The following is an 11,125-nucleotide window of genomic DNA, read 5'->3' as shown; positions in this document are numbered from 1 at the left end:
CTTGCTTTTGAGTAGCCCTACAGAGGCTTGCCAACAAAGGTCCGTATAGTAAAAGCTATGGTTTTCCCAGTAGTGATGTAGGGAAGTGAGAGCTGGACCATAAAGAAGGCTGATCGCGGAAGAATGGATGCTTTTGAATTATGGTGCTGGAGGAGACTCTTGAGAGTCCCATGGACTGCAAGAAGATCAAAGCTATCCATTCTTAAGGAAATCAGCCCTGAGTGCTCACTGGAAGGACAGATCCTGAAGCTGAGGCTCCAATACTTTGGCCACCTCATGAGAAGAGAAGACTCCCTGGAAAAGACCCTGATGTTGGGAAAGATGGAGGGCACAAGGAGAAGGGGACGACAGAGGACGAGATGGTTGGACAGTGTTCTCGAAGCTACCAGCATGAGTCTGACCAAACTGCGGGAGGCAGTGGAAGACAGGAGTGACTGGCGTGCTCTGGTCCATGGGGTCACAAAGAGTCGGACACGACTAAATGACTAAACAGCAACAACAGAGGGTTGTGTTGCAAACTGCATTGGACCTAGGCAGCCTGCGCACCATAGATTTAGAGCACATTCCTTGCCCCCGATGCTGGGAAACATAGTTTCTTAAGAGTGCTGGGAATCGTAGCGCCATGAGGGGCAAACTGCAGTTCTCAGGATTCTTTGGTGGGTGACATGTGATGTACGTGTCTGTGCGTCCCTTGTTTAAAAACCTCAAAATTAAGACGTTTAAATTATTAAGGAGACATCTATTAATTAAGTGGCGTTTTCAGCCTTGGCACTTATGTACTTTTGCTCCTCCGGTGTTCAGGTTGTAGCACAGAGGCGAGTGCCTCAGTTGATGGGTTTTGGGTGCCATGCAGACTGGAAACCGGAGAGGCAGACAGATCTGGCCCGCTGGACATAAGCCATTGTGTTGCACAAGCCCCAGGGAACTTCCCAATGGATTGTGCTTTGAGTTAATTAGTGGGGAAATCCATATTGGATAATATTTATTTCAGGCTGGATGCGCTGTAGTTTGTTAAATGTGTTGGGGAGTGTAGCTCTGTGAGGGGTAAACTCCAGCTCCCATGATTCATTGGGGGAGGGTTTTTTTCCTCTCTCTCCATATTTTTTATTAAAGATTTCTTGGTTTACAAAAGTATGTGCAATGTCTCTTTTTTTCAAGTTACATTTTCTACAGATCAGTTTCATTTGTTGAGACGTTAGTGTTTTAAATGTATGGTGTTTGGGCCCAGATCTCTTGAGGTGTCCTGGAACATGTCTCACCTCAAATCTTTATAACTGGGCCGACCAAATCAAAATCGTGCGACACACAGTTTTAATTCTTTCTTTCAAATGACGGTTTATTGTTTTATGGTGACAGAACAGCTGAGTCTAACGAAGAATCCCTAATTTGCCTACAGAAATATCTTCAGGTTAAGTACTTAATTCATTCAGGAGGTCCATTCTTAACCTGAAACTGTTCTTAACCTGAAGCACCACTTTAGCTAATGGGGCCTCCTGCTGCTGCTGCCCTGCCGCCACATGATTTCTGTTCTCATCCTGAAGCAAAGTTCTTAACCTGAAGCACTATTTCTGGGTTAGTGGACTCTGTAACCTGAAGCGTATGTAACCTGAAGCATATGTAACCCGAGGTACCACTGTATTGTTTTATGGTGACAGAACAGCCGAGTCTAACGAAGAATCCCTAATTTGCCTACAGAAATATCTTCATCAAAGCATTGTGGCATAGCACTAATAAATAAACATTAGCTTCCCTAGCACAGAAAGGTTGCCTTGCTCGTTTGTTCACCCGTAAACTCAACTCAGTCATTAATTTCTGCCAAGTAGCCCCCTAGTTTTATATAATCACAGCATCCAGGAAAACATCCACTAGTGAGTTTGCCAGGACCAGCTTCCTGCTCTAAACTGATTTTTTCATGTATTTCTCACCCAGCCGGTTCCAACGTCCATGTTCTCCAAGGGGTGGAACATCCCTGCGAAGTGGAAGAAACCAAGTGATGAGAGTCCATCTGCCTCTGTGCTCAGCCACAGCCATTTATTTTAGAGTTTCCACCAATTTACTTCCCCTTCCTTTTATTTGATGCAGGCTATCAGTCTGTGCTGCTTTGCTAGAAACAGATTGCCAGAAGACAAAACTTAGACCTGGTCCACAGGGATGTCCTGTTAGAGCAAGGTCTTCAGGTGACCATCTCTCTTATTACCTATGACAATGAAGTGGAACATCTCTGTCCAGAGGCAGTATACAGTGGTACCTCAGGTTAAGTACTTAATTCGTTCCGGAGGTCCGTTCTTAACCTGAAACTGTTCTTAACCTGAGGTACCACTTTAGCTAATGGGGCCTCCTGCTGCTGCCGTGCCGCCAGAGCACGATTTCTGTTCTCATCCTGAAGCAAAGTTCTTAACCTGAAGCACTATTTCTGGGTTAGCGGAGTCTGTAACCTGAAGTGTATGTAACCTGAAGCGCATGTAACCTGAGGTACCACTGTATCTGTGTGTAGTAGAAGCTGGAAAACAAACTTCTGGAGAAGGCTTGTGAGCATCCAGAGGAATCTAGTTTAGTCCATATCATGTCCACTTCTGGGCATCACAAGCTAAGAAGGATATTGACAAGCTGGAAGGTGTGCAGGGGAGGGCAACCAAGACGATCAAGGGTCTGGAAACTAAGCCCTATGAGGAACGGTTGAAGGAGCTGGGTATGTTTATCTTGAAAAAGAGGAGACTGGACTCCCGGAGAATGTATAATGGGACATGAATCCATAGTTCTCTCCATAGTTTTATCCTTTGGCATAAAGTAACCTGAAGCGTATGTAACCTGAGGTACCACTGTATTGAGTTGATCTTAAAGGTGCCACCGGAATGATTAAAAAAAGTTTTTTCAAATTGTTATTTATTATGAGTATGAGAGATCAAAACGGCTATCCACCTGAATCTTTAAAAGTTTGGTACTTGTATCCAGGGCTGCTTGCACCTGAGTTGCTAATGAGTAGGCTCACCAGTGTCACATTCAGGTGTGACCAAGAGCCAGCATGGAGGTAAACTGATGGGGAATGGTTTGCCTGCTACATTTCTGTGGGACACATTGGTTGAAGGAATCCTAATCCAGAAGCTTAAGCACAGTGGAGCAAGATATTGCGTGTTAAAAACCCTACAATGGGAACAGGAACGGACTGCCCACCTAACTATAATGCTTAAGCCAGGGGTCAGCAAACTTTTTCAGCCTTGGGCCGGTCCACCGTGTGGGGGGCTGGACTATATTTTGAAAAAAAAAAATCATGAACAAATTCCTATGCCCCACAAATAATTCAGAGATGCATTTTAAATAAAAGCACACATTCTGCTCATGTAAAAACGCCAGGCAGGCCTCACAAATAATCCAGAGATGCATTTTAAATAAAAGGACACATTCTATCTACTCATGTAAAAACACCAGGCAGGCCCCACAAATAATCCAGAGGTGCATTTTAAATAAAAGGACACATTCTACTCATGTAAAAACACGCTGATTCCTGGACCGTTCGCGGGCCGGATTGAGAAAGTGATTGGGCTGCATCCGGCCCATGGGTTGCCTACCCCTGGCTTAAGCAATCGTACTATAAACTGTCTTATTATTACAGCTATATATATTTTTTCATGCTTAAAAAAAATCCCCCCCAAACAAAGAAGGCGTTTAATTTGCACATTTATTTTTCTGTGGAGAACCTCTTGTTCAAAAGAAGGATAGCATCTCATCCAGCAAGCTAAACCCCATTTTCCCCTTCAGTGTGTTCTTGTCCCTCTGCCCCCCCCCACCCCCGGCTAGCCAGTCTCTGTTATGCATGCTTGGTTACAGGGATCCCCTGTGGCATTATGCTGTCAAAGAACATCTTCAACATATACCCAGTGGTGTGTGCTGGAGCGTAAATATATATAAAATCCACAGATAAACCCTTTCATTGCTGAGGTGTGGTGTTTGTCATGGGTGTAGCCTGGATTTTTGTTGTTGGGGGGCAGGCCTTTTGTTAGGGAGGGACAGAACCTCAGTTTTATTGAATTTTATTGATGGGGGGCTGCCCTTCCTTGCCCCCTTGGCTACGCACATGGTGGCTGTTAGTTACTATATATATATATATATATATATATATATATATATATATTCCAGCAATAAATAGCGTCACAGCCAGAAAGACGTTATAAAATAAATAACGGCATTTTTCTCTGGGCTGCCTTAAAATGAAATAATCTGGATCCTTGCTCAGCCTCCTGGAAAACCTGGTGTAAAATTCAGCAGGAAATCCCCCAGAGGGCTCTGCAAAGGGTTCTGGGAGTTTTTTTCCGGCTACAAAATGCTTACTGACCTCATACTCCAGAGAAAGATTCATCAGCCTTTGGGGAAAGAGGATGTCATACTTGGCTTAAGATAAGTCTGTATGCAGATCTCTCTTTTTCAAAAATAAAAATAAAATGTGCACGGTTTAGGAATGGTTGCAAAACAATAGATGATTTAGCTTTTGTAATAAGATTAATTGCCATCTTCGTTAGGTCCTCTGAACTAAGCACAGAGTATTGAGTTACGAGCAATTCACTGTATTTTTCGCTCCATAAGACGCACCTGACCATAAGATGCACCTAGTTTTTAGAGGAGGAAAACAAGAAAAAAAATATTCTGAACGAAACAGTGGATGTATGATTTTTGTGGTTCATGCTGTGGCCACAGACATGTGATCTGATGGTGAGTTTAGGGTGACCCAATGCAAAAATCCTGAGGATCCATGGGCTTTTACCTCCCCCCTCCCAGGCAGCCTCCGCTAGTGTCCCTTATGTCTCTTCGGATCCCACCGATCAGCTGTTTCCTTTCAACACTCCCTTCCCTCTTGTTTGCCTTACTGTTGGAGCAGTTTTTTGCTGCTCCTTTTCTTCTAATTTCTCTCCTTATTGCTTTAGTCTTCCTGTTTCCCCCTTTGCAAGTTTGCTGTCTTTACCTCCCCCCTCCCAAGCAGCCTCCTTTGTTACTAGCATCCCTTATCTCGTTCCCGATTGCTTGCCGATCAGCAGCTTTGTTTCAACACCCCCTTCCCTCTTTCAAAAATAAAAGCATGATCTTCTTTTTGCCCCTGGGCAATTCGGCTCCACGGACCACACATTCGTTCCATAAGATGCACAGACATTTCCCTTTACTTTTTAGGAAGAAAAAAGTGTGTCTTATGGAGCGAAAAATACGGTATTTTATCCTAAATGATGAGCCGTGAACTCGGGTCACAGGTAGGCGATGCATTTAAACTTCCCTCAAAGGATCCTGGGAACTGTGGTTTGTTAATGGTGCCGGGTAGAGTAAACTACAGTACCCAGAATTCTTTGAGGGAAGCCATGACACTTAAAGTGGTCGCCGAAGCTTCCATTCTGGTGTTGCATGGCAGCAACTTTGGGGTTCTGGCAAAATCTCACAAGAACTCTGCAAAATCTTGCCAGAATGCAGAAGCCACAGCTGCTTATTCCTTGCTTCTCCAGCGGCAGCAGGAGTTGCCCCACCACCACCGTGGGAGAAGCGAGGAGAAGCAGGGGCAGGGGCAATACCTTGCTGGAAGCTGCCGCCACTTCTCTCCGCTTCTCTGGCGGCAGCATTGCTCCTGTGGGATTCCACCGCCCAAGGCGGCTGCCTCTGGCCACCTCATGGGCGGGCCCGCCCTCTTTAAATGGATGGTGTGGTTTTGAACTCGGGTCTCTGAGCAGGGATGCTTGTGCAGCCAAAATGGCGCAAGAGAGAAGAATCCGTACAGCAGGCGCAGGGGTACCAAAATACTGCAAATATTTTTGGTGGCATGGAACTAAGAGGCGGCAAGCCCAAAAACAGCCCATTGAGGATATGACTTGTTTAGCGGCCACAGAAAGTTGGCTGGTGGTTAGGAAATGAGAAGTGGAAGAGAGAATGAGATGCAACACCTGCATTGCAGTCAAGCTGAGTTTCTAATACTGTGTTTTTTAAAGAACTTCCAAAGTTTAAAGAACTTTTGGAGTGATTTGACCCTCTTGACCAGGCATAAGCAAACTCCGGCCCTCCAGATGTTTGGGACTACAATTCCCATCATCCCTAGCTAACAGGACCAGTGGTCAGGGATGATGGAAATTGTGGTCCCAAACATCTGGAGGGCCGGAGTTTGCCTATGCCTGACTTAGAGAGTCTCGTCCCCTACAAAAAGCAATCTGTACACACACACACACACACACTGCAAAAGAACAACAAATAAATACATAAATAACTGACATAGATTAGGCCTGGGAGAGCAGGATTTCAGCATGGCTATCTAAGTTTGCTGACTCTTCCAAAACAAAATGATGACAGGGTGCAACCAACTTCCAACAATGGGCAGCGGGGCAGGAAGAATAGGCTGCTAGGCGCTATTTGTCAGAGTTAAGCTGCAGTTTCAATACAGCAATGCTGATGACCTAAATCCATTATCTGGGCCCTGTAATCTTGCAGTCCCCTAATGGGCTGATGAAAAGGAATGTACCTTTTGTACTCGTCCCTGACAGAAGGAACAGTTTGCGAACGCAAGATCTGTCCCACGCAGGGTGTGTTGACGAAACATGGTTAGGGGAGAGAAATGCTTTCTTTCCTATCCAAAAAGACAACTAGACTTGGGGTTCACCTGACGAAACTGGCTGGCAGCACAGGGCAAAGCAAAAGGAGCCAGCCGCAGCTACGAGTTTTGATGGTTTTGGAAAGAATCAGACATCCATGAGGTGGTTGTTGTTGTTGTTGTTGTTGTTAGGGCTCATTAGCCATGGAAGCCCAATGGAGCCTCCTTCTGCGAAAGCTCTGCTTGCACAGTCTGGCTTGCAATGTTGCTGTTCGAAGGCAACGTGTGCCCTTTTGTGAGGCAGGTCAATGAAAAAATAACGAGAAGCTTATAAATACATTCATATTTCTCTAAGGTGTGTCAGAGGCCTGTCCTAATACATTATCCATGGGGGCTTCCTTTCTGGAAGCATATTTTATTTAAGGTTTTTTAGATTCGGGCATTTCAAGTAGCGATGTCAGAGCTGGAGCCTGTTACAGAGCCTTGGTTGACTTAGAAATTATCCCCACCAGGAAAAGCAAAGTGAGTGATTATGAGGAAGAGATTTTGCAGGAGGAGACTTGTTGACGTCACTTTAAAAGATGGCAGGTCTACCGCAAAACAGTCCAGTGTGTTGCTCATTTAAGCCACAATCGTGCAATACTTTAAAGTTACCACTTTAAACAGTCACGTTTATGGAATTCTGGGAGGTGTAGTTTGTTAATGGTGCTATTCCGCTCACAGAGCCAAAGTTCAGGCTGGATTAAGAGAATCCCTCTTCCCAGGGAATTCTGGGAATTCCCTAGGAACTCTGGGAATTGTCCTGCAAGATTTGGAGGGCCACCAGCTCCGCAACTCAACCTTCCCCTCTTTCTTGATGTCCCTTTGTGGCAATGCAAAGGAGCCTGGTGGTCTAGTGAATCTATTTGAAAGACTGTCAGAGGACAGTCCTTTATCTGGTGCAAATCTGGTTTAACGATGTTGAACAATAAAATGGGAGAGAAGGAGCCCTGAAGTTGCCCATCAACAGCAGACAGAGAAGGGACTCAGATCACCTGAGTGCAGTTTTCTCTGCTGCCGCAGCGTATCTCTGTTTAATTATGGTAATTATTTCTAAATGTGCATCCGTATCTACAAATTAGCACACACAAATGTTGCTTAAATCCCTGTCCTCTTTTTGTTTTGTTAGGTTTTTTTGACAGTGGACACTTTGTAGACGGGAGGAGATGGCAGCCCCATGTTATTAATCAGTAAAGCTCTCCGGACTAATCCCGTTCTTTCTCTCTCTCTTTCTCTCTCAGAGTAAGAGGATTCTGCGAGCAAACATGCACACAGATTTCTAAGAATAAAAGGAGCGCCGGGAAAGGCTCCGGGGGACTTCAGGGAAATGAGAGGCGACAGATTGGTGTCACCTAAGGGAAAGTACAGCAGCAGATCCCCGTTGTGGGGGGACGTGGCTGCAAAAACGTCCTCGTCGCTTTGCGGCGCATCAAATACTGTCGGAATGTCAGAGGCCCAAACAGGTTGGACAGAGGACTTGGTGACCAAAGGCCACCAGGCTTGATTATGTGGGCTAATGTTCTGGCACCCAGCTGTCTTCTACCATAGCTGTCAACTTTTCCCTTTTCTTGCGAGGAATCCTATTCGGAATCATCATCATCATTCATCATTTTTAATTTGTATACCACCTTTCTATCTTACAATACGCAAGGCGGTTTACAAGCTGAAGAAACAAAACATGTACATCTTATAACAATCTAATGCAATACAAAAATGTGATAATAAAACATAACTTTAAAATAGGCAGCCTACATGAAAATAGTGACATTCAACAATCAATGACAATAGTATAAAATAATAATAACATATAAAAGTTAAACAGAAATCCACTCAACAGTTACAATAATATCTAAACTATAATCAGTAAGAAGACTGGAAGAAGTTTAAAGACTATTTGCAGAAATATTGTAAAATTAAGGAATGTTAGAATGATGCTGGGCAGAAATTAAGTGGTTTTCAGCTGTAATGCTTAAAAGATATGGAAAATAAGGTTTTGAAATAAGTAAAGGAACTAATGGCGAGGATTTGCTGAACAAACAATTTGAATTGGAATATAAGAAAGGGAGGTATGAGGAGGTCTGGAAAATAAGTTCAAAGAAAATAAGTAAATGGAAACTCTTTGCGTTTTTAAATTGTTTTTTATTTCTGTATTTCTGTATTTTTGTTTTTTCTGTTTTTTCTGTATTATTTCTGAAAACTTTAATAAATATCTTATAAACTATAATCAATAAAACAACGGCAAGCCACAGTACATAAAACAATACAATACACATTGAGAAGCAGAGGGTGGGGCACGGCAGGTGGAAGGAGGCCTTGCCTGATGGAGTCTCTCCCCTTAAAAAAAGGGAAACGTTGACAGCTATGGTCTTCTACGGCAGAGTGGTGGGCAGTCTGTGGTCCTCCAGGTGTTACAGGACTAGAGCTCCCACAACCCCTCACTCCTGGTCATGCTGACTGGGACTGATGGGAACTGGAATCCAATCACATGTGCAAAGTCACTGGGTCTCCATTCCTATTCTAGGAGGCTTTAAGGACCGCCACTCCCCATACAAACAGACCCAGACCCAGCACTTTTCATCTGAAGTTATTTTTCATGTGTGTGTGTGTGTCCCCCCCCCACACACACACCAGAGAAGTCCGGAGAGTGGCAACCCAAAAACAGGCCTTTTCTGTGGTGGCTCCCCGATTGTGGAATGCTCTCCCCAGAGAGGCTCGCTTGGTGCCATCACTACATGTCGTCAGGTGCCAGGCGAAAACATTCCTTTTTACCCAGGCCTATGTCTATCAAATAATCTATGGCCTGTAAAAGTGTGGGGAGGACGACTGTCATGAGGATTATTATTTTATGATTAGGCTGTGTGTCAATAAGCTTTTTACTATATTTTTATTATGTTTTTTATCATTCTGTCATGTGTTTTCAATGTGGTTCACTGCCCTGGAATCTTTTGACAAAGGGCAGTATATAAATGAATGAATGAACGAATTAAATTTGTGTTTCCTTTCCTGGTGCTGTTTTCCACTCCTCACCAGCTTGGTATCTTCTTTTTTATTTATTTATTGGTTTTCACATATTACATTACAATACAAATGTCCCGAAGCCAACACCATTTCCTCCCCATCCCCCCATACATTCACATTTATATTTCCTCAATCCATCATATTATTCTTTTCTCCCTCTTCCCACTTCCCTCTGCCCCCACTCGATTTCCTTCACATTATACAATTTACAATAATCCTTGCATTCTACAGTCTTCTCAAATCTATATATTCTTATTATCTTTCCTTACTAATTTTTCTATATATTCATCAAAACATTTCCACTCCTTTTTTGATTTTTGATTTGACTGATTTCTTATTATAGCAGTTCATTTTGCCAAAATTAAATATTCATTTAGTTTACAAATAGTTTGTGACTTCCACCTAGTAGAAATCACTATTCTAGCAACTGTACTTGCATATAGGAAAGTTCTCCCCCCCCCCCGTGGTATCTCTTCATCTATCAATCCAAGGAGATATGTCTCTCCTTTCTTTGTTATTGGTATTTTCAACATCTTCTTTATTTCTTCATGTACTACTATCCAAAATTTCTTAATTTCCTCACACCTCCACCACATATGTATTGTTGTTCCTATCTCTCCACCACACAGAGGTTGGATTTCAATTTATATATCTTCCTGTTTGTTGGACTTCAATCCCATCAGCCCCATCTAGCATGGCCTATGGTCAAGGGACAACAACTTGTAGTCCAACAACTTCTGGAGGGCATCAGGTTAGAGAAAAGTGCCTCATGCCTTGGACTGCTGGATGCAGAGCACCCACATATTTCATGCATCTCTTCATCCAAAGCTGTGATATAACCCTCCAATTCCATCTCTCTCAGTGCCTGCCTTCATATTACTCTCCCCTGGTGGCTGATGTGCTCGTTTCCTCTACTCTTCCTTACTCAATTCCTTGATCCCATGCTTCAACAAGTCTAATGCTTGCAGTCCTCTGCTGATAATCTGGCCAAGGGTAGAGGAAGAGGAAATTAGAGAGATAGTTAAAAATTTCAAATCGGGGAAATCTCCAGGGCCAGACGGTCTACCAATAGAATTATTTAAGACCTATATAGATTGGTGGGCAGAACCCTTAGCTCAACTGTTTACTCTTATAGATAAATACGGGATCATACCTGAGATATGGTTAAGATCAATAATTATTCCAATCTTTAAAAATGGCGACCCAAAAGAACCAAGGAATTATAGACCGATAAGCCTACTATCAGTGATAGGGAAAATCTACGCTAAGCACCTCTTATCTAAACTCCTTACCTGGATGAAAAATCTAAACCTACCAGGGAAAGAACAAATAGGTTTCTCCAAAGGTTGCTCTACACTAGACCACTGTCTTATACTCATGCATCTGGTTGAAAAATACAGATCCCAAAGGCAATCTAAGATATACGCTGCTTTTGTAGATTTTCGTGGTGCATTCGACTCAATTGACCGCCCAAAGTTGTGGAGGAAACTCGCAGAATTAAAAATTGATCAGCGCTTA

This window comes from Podarcis erhardii (genome assembly GCF_964252035.2).
Source record: "Podarcis erhardii genome assembly, chromosome: 3".
Classification (NCBI taxonomy): domain Eukaryota; kingdom Metazoa; phylum Chordata; class Lepidosauria; order Squamata; family Lacertidae; genus Podarcis; species Podarcis erhardii.
This window is presented reverse-complemented; position numbering follows the sequence as displayed.